General features: G+C 41.5%; 1 pseudogene; it reads left to right on the top strand.

The window, feature by feature from the left end:
- The window catches only part of LOC139583175 (glutamate receptor ionotropic, kainate 2-like), a 198,807-nt pseudogene that overhangs the window by 37,354 nt on the left and 136,527 nt on the right, over positions 1-24,926 (top strand).

Here is a 24,926-nt window from a genome sequence, read left to right as displayed (position 1 = left end):
GATTATGTGTGTACGGCAGATTGTTGTACCTGATGTCCCTGCTCTAATGAACACTTCCATGTACATGTATCTAACTTATCAACTAACCAGAAGTTACTTAAAACTTCTCTAGGATAGGGGGCAGCATTTTCACGTTTGGATGAAAAGCGTGCCCAGAGTAAACTGCCTCCTACTCAGTCCCAGATGCTAATATATGCATATTATTATTAGTATTGGATAGAAAACACTCTGAAGTTTCTAAAACTGTTTGAATCATGTCTGTGACTATAACAGAACTTATTTGGCAGGCAAAACCCAGAGGACAAACCGTTCAGATTTTTTTGTTTTGAGGTCACTCCCTTTTCAATGATCTTTCATTGGGAATCCAGATTTCTAAGGGACCTTCCGGCAGTTCCTATCGCTTCCACTGGATGTCAACAGTCTTTAGAAATTGGTTGACGTTTTTCCTTTGAGAAATAAAGAAGTAGCCATGTTCAGAATGAGGCTCCAGTGAAGTGTTCTGTTTGTTAGAGGCGCGTGACCAGAAAGCATGCTACACATTGTTTTCCTCCGGTATTGAACACAGATCATCCCGTCTTCAATTTTATCGATTATTTACGTAAAGAAATATCTAAAGTTGTATTACAAAAGTAGTTTGAAAAGTTTGGACAAAGCTTACAGGTAACTTTTGAGATATTTTGTAGTCACGTTGTGCAAGTTAAAACCGGTGTTTTTCTGGATCAAACGCGCCAAATAAATTGACATTTTGGATATATATCGACGGAATTAATCGAACAAAAGGACCATTTGTGATGTTTATGGGACATATTGGAGTGCCACCAGAAGAAGCTCGTCAAAGGTAAGGCATGAATTATATCTTTATTTCTGTGTTTTGTGTCGCGTGAAATATGATGGTCTGTGATTGTTAGCTGGGGTGCTATCCTCAGATAATAGCATTGTTTGCTTTCGCCGTAAAGCATTTTTGAAATCTGACACGTTGGCTGGATTCACAACAAGTGTAGCTTTAATTTGGTATATTTTAAGTGTGTGATTTCATGAAAGTTAAATTTTATAGTAATTTATTTGAATTTGGCGCTCTGCATTTTCACTGGATGTTGGCCAGGTGGGACGCTACCATCCCACATATCCCAGAGAGGTTCATCTTAATCCTTTAGCAATGCAACTACCTAATTCACATTCAAACAAAACCCCAATCACCAAAACATGCACTCCAGTATTTCTAATTTCACAGCTTACAGACATTTCCCATTTCAAAATGGTAGTACGGGGAGTGTGCCGACCTTCAATTAATCCTTACATCTAACACATAACACACACACATACTCACACACAAAGGGCCCCTTCAAAGGCCCATAAACACATATAGAGAAATCCATCTCGATCGTTCTCGTTCCGTTAGCTTTAAAAGCCTCACGCGTGGCACCTTATTTTAATGCAACGCGGATCTTTGTTTTTGAAAGCCTCGTCTGGGGTCTTTTTAAACCGCGGAAATTATTTCTTCAAGCGAGTGAGCTGCAAGCCCAGATAGTGCGGAATGACACATGAATAGGCTATTTTAAGCAGCTTCGTGCCTATTTTAAATGTACACTGAGTGTACAAAACATTGAGAACATATTCATAATATTCAGTTGCACACCCCACTTATTCCCTTCAGAACAGCTTCAATTCGTCGGGGCATGGACTCGGTAACTGTTGAATGCGTTCCACAGGGATGCTGGCCCATGTTGACTCCAATGCTTCCCACAGTTGTGTCAAGTTGGCTGGAAGGCCTTTGGGTGGTGGACCATTCTTGATACGGGAAACAGTTGAACTTAAAAAGCGCAGCAGCGTTTCAGTTCTTGACACATACCGGTGCGCCTGACACCTACTACCATACCCCGTTCAATGGCACCCCTTCATCTACACTATTTGACGTGACATCAATTACAGATCGTAGCTTTCACCTGGGTTCACCTGGTCAGTCTAGGTCATGAAAAGAACAGGTGTTCTTAATGTTTTGTACACTCAGTGTATTTTGCTGTGAAGGTGCTGGCAGCGAGCCGTGACACAGGGTAATATCTATAATGCCTGCATTTCCAAACTAAACTCCAACGAGCAGCTGATAATTCAGACTGGCGGCGCAAAAGCAAATAGTCAATGAACTATCAACTCCCTTCCTGAATTAATTTCCCCACCCCTTTCACCCTTGCATTTCTCACGCTGTAATTTACCAAAGTGAAACTGAACAGAGGGAAAGGAAAATGTGTTCAATATTGCCAAAATATTAAAATACCTTTATTTAGCCTAAACCTGGCATTATGAAAACAGCTCTGGATAACTCCAAAGGACCTTTACCCCCTAAAGACCAGAACAGCTCTCAATTAAATAACTCAAATGAAACTCAAATGCTGCGTCAGCCAAAAATACTCCAAAAAGACTGTCATATGTAGGCCTAGCTGAAATAAAAATAAAGTAAATAAACAGACAAAATTAGTTTGAGGGGGTTCTTATCAGCAAAGCAAAGCCTTGAAACGACATGAGGTTTCACAGCGTAAACATTGCTTCCAGCCATTGTTGAGATCCTGGGGACGTGCTTTGGGCACTTAAGTGAAGTGATGGTACAGATAATAGTATAAAAGTACCACTCTCAAGCTCTACAGAAGCCTGGTTTCCCTGGTTATAGAAATTACTGCACTCGCTCAATGTCATCGCGATCACGTTTTCCCATAGATGCTCTGTGTTGAGAGATGAGATGAATAGAAAACATCTGCCTGTAAAACAGAGAGAGAGAGAGAGAGAGAAATGGAATTTAACTGTGAGTCATGCATTGAAAGCATGACAAAACACTTAGTATGGGGAAGACAAACAGAGATATTCCAAACAGCTTTGGAAAAAGGATCATAAATATGTAGGCCTACGGATGTTGCCTCAATTTAGATCATCCATATGCAATGTATTTGTGCTTAGTTTGTATTACCTAACATGCTACAGCTACACTGTGTGCGTGCATGTGTGTGTGTGTGTGTGTGTGTGTGTGTGTGTGTGTGTGTGTGTGTGTGTGTGTGTGTGTGTGTGTGTGTGTGTGTGTGCACAACCAATTACAGGATAATATGACTAGAAGCAATTCACACAACATCTCATATACAATAGGTACTAAAGTAGCCATATACCTAGTGCTGTTTGATGCTAAATTGACTTCAAAGCCATTTGAACAACCATCATTTCTGGACAATATGTGACCCTTTTCAGGGAACTAGGTGTCTTTCGCAGGTCACTACTTCACAGGAGAGCCGTTTAAACGTAAACTTTATTTTTTAATCAAAATGTGTTTTTTTGGGGGCAGAAATGCCTTCTCGAACATGTGACCTTTCATTTGCCTTCATAAAACTTGTCTGTAAATACGAATAAAATTTACAAAATTACGAGCCTAGTTGGTTAAGGGGAAACATTTAATTCAGAGAAGATAGTGTCATTGTCAACTAAGATTACAGGCTAATTGGAGGTTGGCTATGATGTTGTTTGTTGCTTTGTTATTATTATTATTTGTGTGTGTGTGTGTGTGTGTGTGTGTGTTAGTATTAATACCTCAGAGTAACTCATTTTGGGCCATGTGTTTCATTATAGGAATGATTTCTTGCATATTCGATGTGTCGATGTGAATGAAGGAGTGCTCAGCCCTCTGTTTACTGTAGTCCACAATCAGCTCCTTTGTGATGCTGGCATTGAGAGAGCGGTTGTTGTTCTGACACCACACTGGCAGGTCTCTGACCACTTCCCTATAGGCTGTCTCATTGTCGTAGGTAATCGGCCATCTTAATAATGGTGTTGGAGTCGTGCAAGGCCACGCAGTCGTGGGTGGACAGGGAGAACAGCAGGGCACTAAGCAGCCACCCCTGAGGTGCCCCCGTGTTGATGGTCGGCGTGGATACATTGTTGCCTGCCCTCACCACCTAAGGGTGGCCCATCAGGAAGTCCAGGATCCTGTTGCAGAGCGAGGTGTTCAGTCAGGTAGAGATTGAAAATGTCAGTAAAGAATATTCTACGAATATTCTCTTGGAATTTAGTCATGTAGTAACATTGGGTATGTACTGTATGTGCACTTAGACTTGCTGTAGACCTATTTCAAAGATAGGAAGTGTATAAATGCATGCACACACTATAGCACCCAGAGAGCAAGTGCATGAGACAGAAGTCAGTCAATAAAGCATGTCCTCTCCTGCTGCCTGGTTACAGAGGCCCCATGTTGGCTATGTCCCAAATGGCACCCTATTCCCTATAGGGAACCCATAAGGCTTTGGTAAAAAGTTATGTACTATGTAAGGAACTTGTCAAACTCATTCCACGCAGGGCTGAGTGTCAGCTGGTTTTTGCTCTTCCCTTGTACTTGATTGAGGAATTAAGGTAATTAATTAGCAAGGAACTCCCCTCACCTGGTTGAATAGGGTCCCATTTGTGACGCAGCCACTGAAACCTATCAACAAGCAATGTAAATGTCCACGATCCTTGAAAGCTATGCTAAATTCCATTGGGTGACTGGGCTTGGAATGATCTTTTTTCTTTCTCTTCTCTTTCATGTTCAGCTTCTGCACTACCACTTCATATCTTTAGCCTGTTCTTGAAATTAGTATTATGTCTCTCTTTGTTCTGAGAGGAAGGGGGAAGGAGCACGCTAGAAAGAAGAAAAAAAATCGACCCCTGAAAAATAGAAGACTTCTACAGTTATGTTGGATCATGGCATAGCCACACTAGTCTTATACGTCTCTAGGTTGGAAAGTGTGTTATTTAGCTAATGTAACAATGAATACACAGGCACGCAAGGATTGGATATCTTTATTCTGTTTGTTGTTTGGCAACCACTCTAGTATTAAATATTTCTATGATGGGGAGTGTGTCATTTGGCTAATAGTCACTTTAATGTTGTATATCTCTCTGGTTGGGTTTTAGTTTGGCTAATGTAACAGAGAATACCTTTCCACTCTAGTATTTTACCGTAAAACTTCAATTAATAGTACAGGCATTTCATTGATTAAATCCCTGAACACAACAGGCGCTTATTAGAGACAGGCTTCTTTTTCAGTCAGGTGTCTGTTTCCTTAATGCACACCTTTTGCTAAATTGCATAGATAATTGTTTAATTCCAGCATTCACTTCCAGCGTTTTAATACATTTCTTCTTTTCCTGTACTAATTTGAACACGGTGTTATGTTTCTTTTGTCTTAGTATGCCTCTTTAAATAAAGAAAAACTTTCCTTGACAGAATAATTATTCTCCCCTGACTGTGCATTTTCGGCAATTCTCACTTTCACCAGTGGAGAGCGATCCGCCGATTTCTAAGGGTCTGTAGAAGTTGTTGACTGTTTTTGTGCTTGCCAGTTAGCTAGCAGTTCTCAGCTAGTAGCCAATGGTTAACAGTTTCTTACTGGTGATAAAAAATGATGATTGCCATAATTTCTTTGATGAAATATCATTAATGAAATATTTTATGTAACAAATCAAACATTAAACCTCGTAAACAGTTTATGGTAATTCATGCTAACCTCGTAAACCTTACAAACTAGCCTGTCCTCACATACAGTATCAGTCAAATGTTTGGACACACCTACTCATTCAAAGAATTTTCTTTATTTTTACTATTTTCTACATTGTAAAATAATAGGGAATACCTCAAAACTATGAAATAACACATATGGAATCATGTAGTAACCAAAAAAGTAGCCACCCTTTGCCTTCTTGACAACTTTGCACACTCTTGGCATTCTCTCAACCAGCTTCACCTGGAATGTTTTTCAACCAGTCTTGAAGGAGTTCCAATTTATGCTGAGCACTTTTGGCTGATTGTCCTTCACTCTGCGGTCCAACTCATCCCAAACCATCTCAATTGGGTTGAGTTCGGGTAATTGTGGAGGCCAGGTCATCTGATGCAGCACTCCATCACTTTCCTTCTTGGTCAAATAGCCATTGCACAGCCTGGAGGTGTGTTGGGTCATTGTCCTATTGAAAAACAAATGATAGTCCCACAAAGCTCAAACTAGATGGGATGGCATATCTCTGCAGACAGTGTCACCAGAAAAGCACCCCCACACCATCACACCTCCTCCTCCATGCTTCACGGTGGGAACCACACATGTGGAGATCATCCGTCTAGTCTATGTTTAGTCTATGTCTTTAGTCTATGTCTCACAAAGACAAGGCGGTTGTAACCAAAAATCTCAAATTTGGACTCACAGGACAGATTTCCACTGGTCTAATGTCCATTGCTTGTGTTTCTTGGCCTAAGCAAGTCTCTTCTTATTATTGGCTGGCCTTTAGTAGTGGCTTCTTTGCAGAAATTCAACCATGAAGGCCTGATTGACAACGTCTCCTCTGAACAGTTGGTGTTGAGATGTGTCTGTTACTTGAACACTGTGAAGCATTTATTTAGGCTGGAATTTCTGAGGCTGGTAACTCTACTGAACTTATCCTCTGTAGCAGAGGTAACTCTGGGTCGTCCTTTCCTTTGACGGTCCTCATGAGAGCAACTTTCATTGTGCGATTGCACTTAATTATAAGAACCTTGAAAGTTTTTTTATCTGGATTTACTAACCTTCATGTCTTAAAGTAATGATGGAATGTCATTTCTCTTTGCTTATTTGAGCTGTTCTTGCCATAATATGGACTTGGTCTTTTACCAAATAGGGCTATATTCTGTATACCACCAATTACCTTGACAAAACACAACTGATTGGCTCAAATGCATTGAAGGAAATAAATTCCACAAATGAACTTTTAACAAGGCACACCTATTAATTGAAATGCATTCCAGGTGACTACCTCATGTCGTGGAATATTCTAATAAAGTGAGACTTTGTCATTTCTTCAAACAATCATCTTTAATCAATATTGATTAATTATTGCAATAATGAAACCGTTGACCCCACCCTCCAAAATGTGTGTTGCCGAGGGCTTAACTGATAATGAAATAACAGAGATCTTATATAGGACCTAAAAATGTTTAGTCAGGGCTGGTTCCACTCCTCCCATAAGCCACCGTGGTCCATCTCCTGGTTATCTGCACGGGATGTTAGATGCCAGGAAGATGAGACAATGAGGGATTGTTCTAAACTCTTCCAGGCTATCTCTATCTCGGGTCACACACACCACATCTTGTCTGTGAATGCTGGTTCTAAAGACTGTTGACATCTAGTGGAAGCCTTAGGACGTGCAATATGACCCCATAGACACTGTATATTCGATAGGCAATGACTTGAAAAACTACAAACCTCAGATTTCCCACTTCCTGGTTGTTTTTGTCTCAGGTTTTTGCCTGCCATATGAGCTCTGTTATACTCACAGACATCATTCAAACAGTTTTAGAAACTTCAGAGTGTTTTCTATCCAAATCTACTAATTATATGCATATTATAGCTTTTGGGCCAGAGTAGCAGGCAGTTTACTCTGGGCACCTTATTATCCAAGCTATTCAATACTGCCCCCCAGTCCCAAAGAAGTTAAAATCCAACATTTTGGACTGTAAAACCAGAGCCCTCAGATTTTAGTCATCCCCATCACCATTACTGTTCCCCTTATCTGATAATTATCACTCTAGTCAATATGGAGACTACACTACACTACAGATTACTGTAGTGTAATCTCATCCACTCTTCCCTTGCTGCTGGCCGTTGATTCGTCCGGAGCCCAGCTTTGAACATTAAACGAGCTTCCTCCCGAGTTAATGATTGACCTTTGGCTCCGACGAGAGCAAAAGTCTACTTTTACAGTCGCTTTATGTAATCTTAACAATGGACCAGAGTATGATAATAACCCATTTTGATAAGAGTCTGAACGAGAGAGCAATGGAGAGAGAGAGGGGGGGTGAAGAGAATGAGTCCGAGGGAGGGAGATAGCTATACATTGCCCTGCCACACACACTGACCTAATTTGTGACCGATATTGTAGTTTTCTTCCTGACAGAGTGAAATATTCTGACACACTGTAAGATTGCGAGGAACGAGCTTTGTGACACAGCACTATTTAAATGGAGTTGGCCACTAGGGAGGGTTATCCATTTCTCCATTAGTCTTTCATTTGGTCCATCTACAAAAAGAGTCTTGGAATAAGGGTGATGATCCTGGACCAGGTACTTTTAGCACACTCTACCTTGCATAGTGGGTGCCACTCCACTTTTGACAGGAATTGGCAGGACTATTTCACTGGAAGACAGCAAACCATTTAAGCCTGACTATATTAACACACTTCTCTTATGGCACTGTACATTTTCAAGCCCAATTGTCTGACTTCTATACCAACATTATGTGGAGTGACTTCATTTCAGTGCCTGTATATGCATCTTAAACATGATCACTCAGCAGGTTCTAATGAGCAGTTAACCTCGACACGAGCCTACCAGATGAGATAAATCACTTCTATGCTCGCTTCGAGGCAAGCAGCACTGAAGCATGCATGGAAGCATCAGCTGTTCCAGACGACTGTGTGATCACACTCTCCGTAGCAAGACCTTCAAACAGGTCAACTTTCTTTTTTAACTAGGCAAGTCAGTTAAGAACAAATTCTTATTTTCAATGACAGCCTAGGAACAGTGGATTAACTGCCTTGTTCAGGGGCAGAACAAAATTTTTACCCTGTCAGCTTGGGGATTCGATCTTGCAACCTTCCGGTTTCTAGTTCAATGCTCTAACCACTAGGATACCTGCCGCCCATAACATTCACAAGGTCGCAGGGCCAGACGGATTACCAGGACGTGTACTCAGAGCATGTGCTGACCAACTGGCAAGTATCTTCATTGACATTTTCAACCTGTCCCTGACCGAGTCTGTAATACCAACATGTTTCAACCAGACCACCGTAGTCCCTGTACCCAAGAACACCAAGGTAACCTGCCTAAATGACTACCGACCCATAGCACTCACATCCGTAGCCATGAAGTGCTTTGAAAGGCTGATCATGGCTCACATCAACACCATTATCCCAGAAACCGTAGACCCACTCCAATTTGCATACTACCCCAACAGATTATGCAATCTCTATTGCACTCCACACTGCCCTTTCCAACCTGGACAAAAGGAACACCTACAGGAGAATGCCATTCATTGACCTTGGGAAGACTTGGAGCTGTAGCTGAGTGACTGGGTGTACCTGTACCACCAGCCTACCAACCCCAGCGACAGGGTTTCTCAGCTGTTGCCATGGTGCTCGACACACGGCTGTCTCACACCTGTACCAGTTACCCATTAGTCTCTGAGACAGACCATCCCTCCATGCCACTCGTAATGGCCCTCCTTCGGCGAATGAACTTCGTAGACTCCCAAATGGGTGATATCTCCTCGCCATGGTCGCAGAAACACAGGCAATTGCCATGCCAACTACTCTGAACCCCGTCTCTCCCATCCTCACAACACAAGCTTATCCTTGAGTGGATCCAGCTAATTGTATTCTCTTTCATACGAGGATCATTAACCATTCGCTTACATTGCAGCCATTCAGTTTATTTAAGACCTTAATCTAACGCATATTAAGGGGACAAAAATGAATCTGTTGCGTTAGTACTTTTCATTAAAGAGAATTTGTGGTTTTGAAACAGATGTCCATTTTTATATTCAATCTTTTCTGCTTAAATTAGTATTTCACACCAGTTGTTTGAATCACACACCATTCTATGAAACATTGATACACAGTTGGATATATAATTCTAGGAACTGCCTGGATTAGAAATGGTGCTCTATCAAATTCCTTTCATGGAAGTAGATTCCTTAAATGAATTTAATCCACAACCAAAATAATTATAATGCTAATTCATTCATGCATCCTTTGTAGCATGAGAGGGAGTAGAAAGAACCCTTTTACACGGAACCCAAAAGGGTTCTACCTGGAAACAAAAATGGTTATCCAAAGGATTCTCTTATGGGGACAGCCGAATAAGCCTTTTAGGTACCAAAAAACACATTTTTTTTCTAAGAGTGTACTTGTTTCCCTCTCGACGGGGCTTCTGATCTAACTGTTTACTAGTTAACAACAAATCATGTATGTCATATAAAATATATTCCCCCCACCCAGTATTGTAATCGAAACTTACCAGAAAGCATGTAGTCCTTAGCTCAGACCGTGTAGTAGTGTGGGCTCAATAGCATCTCATTAGTGTGCAAGATCTTGAGAATCAGCTGTACATGTGATGGAAGAATGCACTGTGCATACAGAGGGTTGCAATCCCATTGAATTGGGGATAGTTTAACCAAAATATACCACAAGACGTAGAATTGCCTTATGTGTATCCCACAAAAAAAAGGTTCACCGTTATAAGCTAACTGTTGAGGAATTTAAGCATTCCCCAAATTCCAGGGCTTAACTTCCCATGGAAATTTTCCGGAACAATTCCGGATATTTACCCGAAAGTTTCCGACCCTTTGCAACCCTAATTATCACGCCCTCTCCAAGTCTCTGTTGAAGAGACTGTATCAATAGCTTTTCCACTCTATGCATAGCTTTTTCCCTGGCATGAACTATAGCACAGTGCAGGTAGAACTCATTTTGGGACTCACTGAGCAGGTCAACTCAATTTGAAGGGGCATAGCATGGTGTTGTAACTCCATGCAGGACTCTGTTCTCGTTAGTTACTGTAGCTTTCTGAGATCACCTCTCTCAGTGATGCAATAGCTCGCAGTCTGATGTGTCGGTTAAGCATTTGTAAAGGAGGCATGCATATTGTGATGTTCAATCCACAGAAGAATTGTGCATGGTGATGACAATTATCGATGAAGCCTTTAGCTGGTAGAGTCTGTTTCTTCTTCTCTCGGTCACTGCTTTTGCTCCTGCCACTGCTAGGAGGTCTCCTCTTTGTTCCCTCTCTCCCTCTATCTGTCCTCCTCACTCCTTCTCTTCCCATCTTCCTATGCTCTCTTGCTTTGGTCTCTCACTCTCTCTCTCATCACACTTTGTCTCCGTCTCTCTTTCTCTCCTCCTTAAGTATTTCTCCCTTTGCAGAGGGTCTGGGACAGCGTGCTTTGGTCCTCTTTCATTTGCTGTCTCCCTCACTCCCTCTCTCTTATTCCTCCTCTCTCTCTTATTCCTCCTCTCTCTCTCTCTCTCTCTCTTATTCCTCCTCTCTCTCTCTTATTCCTCCTCTCTCTCTCTCTCTCTCTTATTCCTCCTCTCTCTCTCTCTCTCTCTTATTCCTCCTCTCTCTCTCTCTCTCTTATTCCTCCTCTCTCTCTCTCTCTCTCTTATTCCTCCTCTCTCTCTCTCTCTCTCTCTCTCTCTCTCTCTCTCTCTCTCTCTCTCTCTCTCTCTCTCTCTCTCTCTCTCTCTCTAATTGAATCAATAAACAAGCTGTAATGCTCAGTGAAACTCAGCTTGGATCACGTCAAACTCTCAGCTCGCCCAGGAAACAACGCTATGGGGAAGAAACGTTGGACTCCTGAACTCTGGAATGACGCATCTGAAAATGTTTCTTTGAGTTTCATTCATCCTCCCCCCTTTAGTCGTTCAATTTGAAGTCTCGAGTAAAGCTTTTGGGTGGTGCAGAACAGATCTAGTCAGATGTAGTCAAAGTCCATGCTCAGTGGTATGCTATTTTCTTGTTGAATGGTGGACTTTGAATTTCGAGGGGTTTACATAAAAGTCTTTGGTTGATGGTACTGTCATCTAACACATGTATGTTATTGGGATTATTAGGAGGTCTATGGATTATTTATTGAGGTATTTGGATGTTAAACTACTACTACGTAATAACCTTATCTGTAATCGATTTTAGAGCCCTTTCAATACTACACATTAGTTGCTGTCAATTCGGTTCATGATTCTGAATAGCATGAAAGCGAAGCATCTGGACAGCATTTTCCAATCATGGAGATTGTAAATAATAAAAAAGTTCAGAGGTGTTTAGTTCACTACTGAGAAGAGAGAGAGAGACCTCCAATCGCCATGGTAACTGCACTTCACTGAGAGGTCTGGACGGTGTGGGTGGAAGGATCCTTGAGCTGTTTGTGGTAGTGCTAACCGTTAACGTCCACGGTCTACAAACTGAACCTCCCTGATAAGGTGTCTGAACTAGAAGGGAGAGAGAGGGAGTCGTGACCCCCTTAACTCACCTCCCGTCCCCTCTCATCGTTAATTACACAGACCAGTAAGTGAATGCAAATGCAGCTCTTCTCAGTTGACAGTCCAAAACACCATAATAAAGCTAGCTCTCTCTCCACTGCTCATATCAATTAACGCATGTCGATTATGACACTGTTGTTTAATAGGAAAGGACATGAAGGGAGCTGAGAAAATAATCGTTACAATGTCCTGGGAAAGAATATGCACAGCTATAATAGCCTTCGCAATATCCATCATCTGCCCACATTTCAATGTCACATATGTTGTGTTGGAGAATCCATTGTAATTATGGGAGGAGGAAATTGAGATTTAACCTTGTTGTTCTTTCGCCTGTTCTTTTATCCTTCAGGAGGAATATTTGAATCCATCGAAAGCGGCCCGTCGGGAGCAGAAGAACTCGCCTTTAAATTTGCCTTGAACACAATCAACAGGAACCGCACCCTGCTGCCCAACACCACGCTCACATATGACATCCAGAGAATAAACATCTTTGACAGCTTTGAGGCCTCCAGAAAAGGTGATTGGCTGAGGAGGATAGGAAGCAGACCTGGGGTGTGTTCATTAGTGCACACCGTAGCAATTTTTTTTTTTCATCAGTAAACTATTATCAAAGGAAACAAGCCTTTCTTATTGGACATGTAAGTCCCTCCCTGTTATAGCCGTTTGCTTCTATTTGTGTCAGGTTTTGGCCAAGACTGTTCGGGTTTTGGTCACTAGATGTCCCCATTGCACCTTTTTTGTACCTTTTGTTTTTCTTGCTCTAATTATTGTTTGCACCTGTAGGTCATTCCCTTGTTAGTATTTAAACCCTGTGTGTTCCTCAGTTCCTGGCTCAGTGTTTGTAAGTTAGCACCCAGCCCCAGCCCAAGCCTTGTTTTATACAGATATTTCTCTTGTTGGATTTTCCAGAGGTTCTCTGGTTTAGTTCTTGTGTATTATTTGAGTAGTCTTTTGAGGTTTGTTTTTCCCTGCTGTTTTTTACCACTTTGTGGAGTTTCTTTTGTATTTTGGAGGATTTCCATTTTGTGCCTTTTGGCTTTATTTTTGGACATTGTGGATTTAGTTTCTTTGCCTGAAGATTTTGTTCTTTAATTAAACCACCATCTCTAGTACTGCTGTGTCTGCCTCATCTTCTGGGTTCTGACGATTATTAGTGACTGTTTCTCGCACCGGGTCCTGACAATTTGGTTGCTAGTGAATACGCCCTTGGCTTAAAATAAATTCTGAGCGGTTGTTTGAGCCTGCCTGGGGTGTCAGATGGGCGGGGTTTGAATTTTTGGGACAATTCCACAACTAAAGTGCATAAAGAATCCAGGTCAGAGAGAGAGAAAGAGAGAAAGAGAGAGAGAGAGAGACACAGACACAGAGAGAGACACAGACACAGAGAGAGACACAGACACAGAGAGAGACACAGACACAGAGAGAGACACAGACACAGAGAGAGACAGACACAGAGAGAGACACACAGAGAGAGACACAGAGAGATTATTGTACAGTTTTTTTCAACAGAACATTGTAGTACAAATGGCAGCCAAATGCTGAATTGTGAGTACAATTGATTGTATTGAAATACAATAAACAACAGATATAGGCAAAAAGTATGTTGATTGTCAACTGTTCAGCATGCAAACCATGGCTGGGATGGTGCTGTAACGGAACCGTTCAGTCCTGCAGTGGATCAGTTCCAGTTTAGTTGAGGAGAAGGTCTGGTGTGGTGGGAGCATGTGGCGGTAGGGATCAACGTTGTGACTGGAAGACTTCACATGAATTATGATAGATTGAGTAAGGCTCCCTTGTTTCTTAATGAATGATTATTAATCTACCATGAAAAAAAGGTTATCGTGAATAATTGCAAGAGGGCGGTCTAAATTATACAGGCTGTGATAGTAGGACAGTTAAATCTGTTATTAGAATGGTTAATTCTGAGTATCTCTGGGAGTAGTTGTTTGTTTGTTTATTTGTTTGTGGGAGATTGTGACAAAAAAATAAGGGTCTGTTTTTTTGCAGGCGTGAAATGTGGGAATAGACATTTATTGAGAATGACTCTGATTAGCTGTTGAGAAATATTTTGCTGATGCGACCTACAAAACTGATTGCATCTGATGTGCTCAATTAAGTTATATACAAGAAATATGGGTATAGTATTTGATTAGAAATGTTGTGACAAATGGCAACAAAACAAAGTATCAAGTCCAGGCTGAGAACTTATATTATAGTAAGCTTTATAGCCTAGTTAGGTAAATCAAGATGCTATGTACTTACTCCTACCAGCAGTGTTGAGGAAGCTGCGCTGAAAACATAGTTTACAAAGCTACCGATTACCTTGCACTGGAACAAGTAAAGCTACACTAAAACTACCCTTAAGAAAAATATAATGTACTTGAATTGAGTTCAACTACCACCAAGCTACTGCAAAATATAGTTAAATTACTAGTTGAACTAGTTGAACATGGATACTGCCTACTAGTATCCATGTGATTCAATGCAAAGTGGGACCGATACTCCTCTTGATTCAATGACATCCATGGTGATCTAATGAGGAACAGACTAGGGTCTTTCTTGATCAGTACTCCCATGGTGCATTGCGTGGACAGTAGAGCTGAGAGGAGCCGAAGGCTTCCACCTAAACATAAATCTAACAAACACCTCTCTCTGTCTCCTACCCCCCCCCCCAGCCTGTGACCAGCTGTCCTTGGGGGTGGCAGCCATCTTTGGCCCCTCTCACAGCTCATCAGCTAACGCAGTCCAGTCCATTTGTAATGCCTTGGGGGTGCCCCACATCCAGACTAAGTGGAAGCACCAGGTGTCGGACAACAGGGACTCGTATTACGTCAGCCTCTACCCGGACTTCCAGTCCCTCAGCCGGGCCATCCTGGAGCTGGTCCACTTCTTCAAATGGAGGACGGTCACTGTGGTCTATGACGACAGCACAGGTACATATATCTTGGATGATTGATGATGAAGATGATGATCAAAAGGTGAAAGACAAAAAAAGATTGGAGTATAAACTCAAAAACTTCTACTCAAACACAAACAAACCCTTTTATCGGGGTGGTAGGTGTCCGAAAGGTTAGTAGCTTGAATGTTGCCGGTTTGAGTCTTGGGCTGGGCAATAAAAGCAGGAGATTAATTGTCATGCACTTGAGCAAGGCACTTATACGCTGCATAAGCCCAGGGCTTAAATGTGCTCCTCCCAAAATGTGTTTAGATGCAGAAGAGTTGAACTGTTCTATTCTTTCCCCTAAGAGTTTAGCATTGAGTGTCTGGCCATTAAATCTTCAGCCCCCTCAAAGTCCTCCAGGTGTACTCCACGTCAAAACTGGAGCCCTCTACATGAGTGAGCAGCCCTGAAAAAACACATTGCCCAGAATCACCCTCTCCTCGAGTCTCCTCAGATTAATGCCATGCAGCATGAATGTGAAAGCTGACAGCATCCATGAATAAAAGACAGACTCGTCCTTTGAGGGTCCTCGTCCACTCCTGTATCCGTCTGCCCGGATCACCTGCTGTGACTTTGCGAAGTTGCTCATGATTTGCAATTTTACAAGCACAATAATATTTTACACCGTTGAGTACTGTTATATTTTAACAAGGCCTACTGCGTCCAAAGTGAGAGTGCTCATCGACTTGAGAGAGAAGACAACATATCGCAATGTCTGTCTCTTATTTTTACGATCCTTCGGAAGAACAAGGTTGCCCACGTCATGGAACGTAATTACTTGTTGAACATACGTTGTTACAAATACATGGGTTGCATGGTGAGTCTTTTGCCAAATATGTCCAATTGTGGTGGTTTCTTCAGTTGAAGTTCTGTATTTGACACATTTTACAACTCTTTTTACTACATTGGTGTCATGAGGTGTCTTACCCTGAATCACACATCGACCCCTAGCTCATACTGTCCTTTCAGAGGGCAATATGAAGCTACTACACCTATGCAATCTGGTTCTATCTACACAAGTGCCTAGGGGCTAGAGGTTGATTAGGGATTCAGTCTTACCTTTTACAAGCAACTGGTAGATCTAGTATGACCAAGAGGATAGAATAACCATCAGGATTTATTCTTCGGTGTTCCTTAAAATGAATGGCTCGTGATAGAGTGACCATGTTTTTGTCACATCCATTTCACTTTGCAGAGAGCCACCACTGTAGCGTGGTGACAGTGTATTAACCTTGGCTAAGGTCACGGTGAATGGTCCAACTCACCCAACCGCTGCAATGAGTCATCTGATTTGCCATTGTTCCACTCCTCCTCATTGTGTTTGTCCTTAAATGGCACAATATTCTCAATGTAGTGTACTGCTGTTGGACTAAGTCCCATTGGGCTCTGGTCAAAAGTAGTACACTCTAAAGGGAATAAGGTGCCATTTGGGATGCATGCATTTATCCTCACCCTCATCTCCATAACAACATCCACTAGCTTGCATTGATTCCCCTAAAAAAGGGCTCCAGGGAAGGTGTTAGACATTATTTAAAGGTAAGGTTACTCGAAACCAGGTAAGCCTGATGAGTTTCCTCCTCGGGGGAGCGTTTTTTAGTTTAACACACCACCTCACAGTGACCGAGTCGGGGTGAGAGAGACTGGGTGATGTCAACCACACACGCACACACATCGTCTGTAATCACACAGCTTCATGCTCCAGGACGTTTATCCCTGATTGGAGCCTATCTGACTTCTGGCGGAAAGTAGTATCAGAGGGGATAAAATGTAATATTTATACACAGCCCTCTGAGGATCGGGGAGGGAAAGTCAGAAGGCATTATCCAGATCCCCACCAATGTCGGCCCTGACAGTGTGTCCCAAATGCTGAGCTCCCCCCGGAACCATTTTCCACTCAACGCCTCCCAAGTGTCTGTACGGAGCAAAACAGAGAAGGGAGAGATACCTTGGAGTAGGGAAAACCTACCTTACTCACAAAAAACTGCAGTATTTACTTCTAACACGAAATAACACATTCCTTATTCTTATTTCACAGCAATCCCTATGGACACTCCAGAGGGAGAATCAGCCCCCACTCAAAGACCATTAAATTGCCCACACAGCACTTCATCCCAACAAAAAAGGTCTGAGCAGTCCAAAAGTGCATCTTCAAAAACCCCTTCTCTCTCCCAGACTCCCTCCCTATCCCATCAGTTTTAGACCCATGACGAGTAATACTTTCAACCATCAATCCAGCCCTATTTCATCCCAAGGCTCAGAAGTCCTCGGTGGAGAGGAGAAACTCATTGTAATCCCATCAGTGTCTCTCTGAGAGGTTTCTAGCTGAGTGCGGGTGGGAAAATGAAAGGTGCGGATTGTTGCTCAGTATGAGGCGGTGGTAAGGTTATATGGGGCTTCCCTAGTGGGGAGTAGTCAGGCAAACAGAGACTCAAATCCGAACAGAACCTTGGGAGAGAGAAAGTGAGAATGGATTGACTGCTGCTTTCCAACACTAACATATTAATAAAGTCATTCCACGCTAGAATAGAGTAGTGTTTGAATTAGCATTTGTAAGGTGCTTCTTCGATGATGCTGGACTCTGCTGATATATTGACTCTGTATATATTTAAGTCGTTCCACGCTAGAATAGAGTAGTGTGTGAATTATTCGACGAAGCTGGACTTTGCTGATGTAAAGTGCTTTTTGGTGTATGAGAAGAGTATGTGTTGAGTTGGTACAGAGCTCTGTTGACAGTTCTTCAGTACTGTATCATGGGTGGTATTCTGAAGTCTTCCATTGAATGATTTGCCAGCGATCAGAAGATTCAGAATACTGCCCTATGTGTATGTTTGCCAAGTGTGAGTGGGACAATCAAATAAACTATGGAAGAGAGAGCCATGTATTTGGGCTGTTTTATTTTAAAGATTTGTATCGGAACTGTATGCCTTGCCAATGACACTTATATTAATTTCCATGTCATACTTATTTTTCAAATAAGATGTCCATTTCTGTTCTCCAGGTCTTATTCGGTTGCAGGAGCTGATCAAGGCACCCTCCCGATACAACATTCGTTTGAAGATCCGACAGTTGCCGGCGGAGGCCAAGGACGCCAAGCCACTTCTGAAAGAGATGAAGAAAGCAAAGGAGTTCCACGTGATCTTTGACTGCAGCCACGAAATGGCCGCCTGGATCCTGAAACAGGTCAGTGTCCGTCTTGGGTCTTTCTCAGAACCACGTTGAAATCCAGAGACGGGTTGGACTTTGTCAGATTTCTTGGACTTGGAGATGTATTTATAGGAATTAGCTCCAGAAATATCCCTCCTTGAATACCTCATACTTCTGGTTTCAGGTCCAGTATCTACAGTTTTGGTTATTCATTTCCTGTTCATCTGAATCAGACTCATTTGGATATCAAGTTTTCCTTGTTTATCTCCTTTTAGAATATTACAGTTCCATTACTGTGTTTCCATAATGAATGCTCTATGTCAAAATAGTTTTAATTAGCAACTCTGCCCCTGCTCACAGGCATGTTTGAGACAATATGATTCATCTCTGCCACATTGTTAAATGAGAAGTGCTCATATCCGTTACCAAAACACACATTTTCGGGCAGAGTAGATGCCATTGTATTGTGTCGAGTGTTCAGTTTGCTAATTATATACAGCATCCCTACCAACATTGCGTAAGGTAAGTTGTCCCCCACAAAAAATGATTTACTCTGCACTCACACATGCTGTATATTTGTTTAGGCACTTTGACCATAGTCAGTATTGTGGTTTTCCCACAGGCTCTAGCCATGGGAATGATGACGGAGTACTACCACTACATCTTCACCACGCTGGTATGTTCACCGACACCTTATTGAAATGAGTTTTCTTCCTGATAACTACGGTGTCCATATTAGGACAGCATCCATGGAAGTTGCAGATGCTGTCCTAATATGGACACCGTAGTGGTCACATCATCATCTCCTTTATATTGCCACCTAGATACTTGGTCCTGGTGGCAGTGCATCTACAATGTGCTATTGAAGTCAAAAAGATTTATAGACAAAACCCTTTAAAGACCAAGGGTTGAAAATGATTTTAGCTGTCAAAGTATCAGTCTAAACTCTTTCTTCGATAGCATTTTGTTGACTCTTTAAACAATGTTTAGCCATTCTCTACCCACCCCCAATCTGTTGTCCAAAAACCTCTAAAAGTTTTTATCAGGGAAAACTAAAGCCACTTGATATGTTCATCTATTCTGACTCATGGCAGAGATTGAAGTTCTCCAAAGTTCCTTTGATCCACCAAAGAGTCCTGCTGTTCTCACTGGATGAAAAGCCTGTCTTTCCTGGGTGGAGAGAGAGAACGAGAGACTGAGAGCTCAGATAATAGCGCAGATAGTATGAGGCTGCTATCGTTTCGGTTCAGTATGGCCCTGACAACACCTGGGCCTGTTGTACTATTTGGATCATTATGGTTAAGGTTAGGACAAGGGTAGAGAAAGGCTGAATTGAAATCTGTTGTTATGGGCAAACTGTAAATAGAGCTGAGATTATAGGTGCTGTTTCAGAGGCATGCTGTTACTTGTTAGTCTGGGCTCCTGCCTGTTCCAAGAGCATAGGCCAGCTTGGCAAGGAAGTGGTGGTAGTGCTGGCCAATGCTGCAATACAACTGCTATCCAGAGTGTGTTGCCCTTACAGGAGTGCTGCAAACATTGTCTATTATGCTCCCTCGCACGCGCATGTGTACACGCACACACACACAGTACACTTATACAACCTATAGACATCTACCTGGTCATAAGCCAGACATGTGGCTCGTTTAACTACTGCGATGTCCTTTCGCTTCCAACATGATAGATGGCAACGCACCAAGGCCCTGCCTGGAAACCTTGAAAATGTTGGTTTTTCCATAGAATTCCATTTAACATTTTGTGACAAAGTAGCCCCCCGATTTACGCAAATGACAACACACGTCACTCAATTCAGTACTTCATAGCCCCATGTATCAAACTGTTTTTTTTCAGTTATTTTAAAACCAGGAACATCTGGAGAGTCCCCTGCTGATCATAGACCCTTACCCTAAATAAAATGTGACAATAAAATAATAACAAAGCGTATAAGCAATAGAATGGCAAAACTCTTACCAGACTTGATACATGTCAATCAAACAAGCTTTGTTAAAAATAGACAAACAAATACAAGAACATGTTTCAGTTGAATATAATACGCAAAGAAACAAGATATAAATTCATCAATAACGGCTGTTGATGCCGAAACGGCTTTAGACTGTCTTGAATGGCCTTTTCTATTCAAAACTTTGGACGAGTTCAACTTTGCAGCTGAAATAATAAATGTAATACAAATATTGTATACATGTCCTAAAGCAAAAATATACACAAATAATACTGTACATTATCTGACGAAATTGCTGTAGAAAGGGCCATAGGATAGGGATGTCCTGTCACGTTCATCGTAGTGAGGAGACCAAGGCGCAGCGTGATATGAGTACATTCTTCTTTAATAATCGAAGACCACTTAAACAAAGTAACAAAACGAACGTGTAGCTATAAACAACTAGTGCTGACATGTAACTACACATAGACAATAACCCACAAAACCTAAATGGGAAATGGCAACCTAAATAGGATCCCCAATCAGAGACAACAATAAACAGCTGCCTCTGATTGGGAACCAATTCAGGCCACCATAGACCTACAATAACCTAGACTTACAAAAAACCCTAGACAACACAAAACACGCATACCCACCCACGTCACACCCTGACCTGACCAAAATAATACAGAAAACATATATAACTAAGGTCAGGGCGTGACATGTCCCCTTTCCACCCTATTGTTCACACTGGCAATTGAACCGCTTGAAGAAAGAATTAGACAGGACCCAAATGTAACATGTATCAGTTTTGGTAAACATGAATATAAACTAAACTTATTTGCAGACGATCTCTTGATATACCTGACCAATTTTGAAAACTCAATGCCCACTTTGCCCAAAATATTTTCAGAATTCTCAAATCTCAGGATATACAATTTACGTGAAAAAAAAAATTATAATGGCAATAGGAAAAAGAATAACTCACGATCTACAGATACCCTTTAAGGGAACATAAAAAATATTAAATATGAAAACAAATATATAATGATAATTTTATTCCATTACTCAACAATACGAAAGCAGATCTAATTAAATGGAATAATCTTTCCATGAACATTACAGGTAGAATAAACTTCTTTAGAATGGCATAGCTCCCAAAGTTTTTGTATTTATTTTTGGTAATACCAATTACCCCCCTGAAGACCCAGCTATCACAGTGGATCTGGGCTGATTCCGGCTGAGAGTCGGGGAACTCGGCTACGAGTCAGACTTGGCCGGCGTCAAGTAGCCCGAGTCTGGGCCACCTTCAGCAGTAGGACTTATGGCTAGGATGCAAGGATTGAGCTCGGGCCGATTCCGGTGTGAGTTATCTGGCCTAAATGTATTACTTGGGGCTCGGGCTGCTTTATATAAATAACATTTAATTATTTATTTTTCCATATTTTGTCATTTTGTCTGTGATCAAAAAATACAATTAACATTTAAATGAAATTCTTTAAGAGTTTTGTGTAGTATTTTAGTATTTTGATACTGTGGTCATAGACACTGCATCGCAGTGAAAATTGCGTTGCTACAGATGCTGGGTCGAGACCCGTGCCGGCCGCACCCGGGAGACCCATGAGGCGACACACAATTGGCCCAGCGTTGTCTGAGTTAGGGGAGGGTTTGGCCGGCCGGGATGTCCTTGTCCCATCGCACTGTAGCGACTCCTGTCGCTACAGTGTACATGCAGGTACATGCACGCTGACACGGTCACCAGGAGTACGGTGTTTCCTCCGTCACAAAATGTTTGTTTGTGGATGGGTATAATTTGTATGTATAAAATGTATAATAGTAATATTTAAATTTACTATAATCGGGTCATTTTGTATACATTTATTTAAATTTGCATCGGGCCGCTTATGGGGGGATTCTGGAAAGTCGGCTGAATTCCGGTAGACGGAAATGGCCTGATGTAATTCATTTTGTTTCCGGGCCGAGTCCGACACCCGATTCAATCAGTTCCGGCCCCCCGAAAGAGGGCCGCTTTTGGGCCTGTTCCTCATTGCTAGCTGGAAACCTTCTTTAAAAATGTATACTCGGTCATAAGACTTCATTCGGTCTCCCGAGTGATGCAGCGGTCTAAAGCAGTGCATCTCAGTGCTAGAGGTGTCACTACAGTTCAAATCCAGGCTGTATCACATCTGGTGGCGCACAATTGGCCCAGCGTCGTCTGGGTTTGGCCGTCATTGTAAAATAAGAATTTGTTCTTAACCGACTTGCCTAGTTTAAGAAATATACAAGTATATATGGGCAAATAAAATTCATAGAATAAAAAGGAAAGTTTTACATCTTCCTAAGACTGAGGGTGGTTTTAACCTTCCAGCCTTGGAATTTTAATAATTCGCTACCCAAGGCTTTTACTTATGACATATAGTTAAATGCACTGAAGAGGAACAATGGGTACATATTGAAGTTGCTCATCCCCAGAATCTTTTTATGTGTCTATTTTCAAAGAATAAAGCTAAGAACATTAACAACTTCATAGTTAAGAACGCTATAAGGATATGGATGAAAATAAAACATATTCTACAAGAATCAATATCACTCCCTAAAAACACAACCTTGTGGAACATTCCTTGGATAGCTTTTCAGAAATTATAAATTGGTCCACATGGAAAACTAAAGGCATAGAAACCGTAAATAGGGTTACCACATTTAAAATACCCAAATGCGGTAAATTATTTTGCGGGACATTTGCGGGACAGTGAAGCCTACAATCATTTTTGGGGGGCACATTCTGCCTAGTTTTTTTGGGACTATTCAGCTAACCATACTAAAGTCTCATAAGAAATTAGGTGGAGTAAGTAATGTTATACTATTATATTTGGTTATGTTATTTAGAATACAAATTCAATATTATGTGATCTTTCAAGATCTTTCATTGATTCAGCTTTGATCTTACTTTACTAAACGAGCACCGTGAGAAGAGGCGCGTGCGCTCCGTCATTACAACACCCCTGCTCCTGCTGCACCGAACGAGCTAATTGATCCACACCTAGTTTACTCTTCTGCCTCGTGCAAAATTTGGTGATACAGAAACGAGAGACCACGTGTGAAAATCTGGGAATATTTGGGCCAAGGAAACTTTGCTGGTTGGTCTCAGCTCTCATTGAATGTAAAACTGTTAGGAAGGGACACTTAAAATGGGATTGAGTTTCGTACCTGCAGTTTTATGTTCAATGAGCAACTAATGAGCATGGAGAGACTCAAGTATGACATCATTACCTTATATCTTTTAGTCTAATATAGCTGTTTACTAACTTGTGTAGCTCTTCGTCAGAAGCATGCTTTTTGTAAATAGTTAATCCCAACTGTCCTCTCCAACTGTGTCTTGAATTTATCCCGAAAGAATTTGAGAAATGTGATTGGTTGACGCTAGGCCTATGACGTTGGCCTACCGTGTCACCTTGCTCTGTGCAGAATATCAGATCTTAACAACGATTGGAGAAGTATTTAAAATCACCAGTACCACATCCTTATAATATATTTATTTTCATAAGTGCAAGGTGACTGCAAGAGAAGGGTTGAGATGTCTGACTGAAATACGAATTTCTAAATTAGTAGTGTTTGAATTTGTTAATAAAATGCGGGACATGATTGTATGTTTGCGGGACAAAGTGCTGGACTGTCCCGCACAATACGGGACTGTCCCACACAATCCAAGACATGTGGTCACCTTAACTGTAAATTACTTTTTTGGGACTGACCAATGTAGATAATTTCAAATACATGCAATTTAAAAGTTTCATATCACAACATGTTTATTTGACATCTTTTGGACATCAGAGCAACCTTATTTGAGTCAGAAAAGGATGATCATATGATAGGGAAGATTTACAGAACCTTGCACAGAGCATATCCAACTGATAATCTCTTGGAACTACTGCAACCAAGACTTAAAAAGAACTCCTGTTGGCACAAGACGGAGGGAAAGTTGGAGCATAACTAACCAAATTACAGTTAACGAAAAATGTGCTCTTATTCCAGTCTAAGAGATAAAATTCCTAAATTGACTCAATAATCCATGCTTTCTGGGAATGCTATGAAGTCCAAAAGTTGTGGGGAGCTAGAAAATTGTCTGTCAGAAGTATTACAATGTAAACTTACTTTTAATCCGTCTGTGCATATTTCAAGACATGGCATATGGGGGTTGTAAGTGAGATACCCAATGGGCTGACGATTATCTTCTCAGCACTCATTTTGAAAATAAACATACTAAAAACTTGAAAATCAATCATCAATAACACAATTGACTCGGACATTCAGAGAGGGGGTATATTATTGTGGCACAAAATCAAAGTCGGACTGCATGGAGATGCTTGGGAATATGGTAAATACGGGTGACGGTATTGTGGGTGTTTCAGGGAAAAGGTGTACATTTGCCCTCCATCATCTAGGATGTGACAATGGTAAATAAAATCAAAATTTTTGCCAATTTTTTGGCGCGGTCTTGCAGGCCTTCTCATGCAGCTGCAACTGTAAGTGCATTTGTAAATCAAGACCTATCTTGAGTTGGGCTCTGGGATGGTGCAATTGTTGTGTGGGGGGTAAGGGTTGAGTGTGTGTGTGTGTGTGGGTGTATGTGTGTATCCCACAACTGTTGCGAAGGAGTAAAAGATGTTAGGGACAATAGAGGATGATCCACAGCTATATATAATACAAATCGAGGTGAGGGCGATGGAAATGCATTTGGCAGTTGATCTACTTCAATTCGGTAAATGGCACTGTGTGCGCTTTTCAAAGGATGGATCCCAGTCGATTCAGGGCTATGGGATACAGGGGATCGAGGGT

Source organism: Salvelinus alpinus, chromosome 8 (genome assembly GCF_045679555.1).
Source record: "Salvelinus alpinus chromosome 8, SLU_Salpinus.1, whole genome shotgun sequence".
NCBI lineage: Eukaryota > Metazoa > Chordata > Actinopteri > Salmoniformes > Salmonidae > Salvelinus > Salvelinus alpinus.
This window is presented reverse-complemented; position numbering and strand designations above follow the sequence as displayed.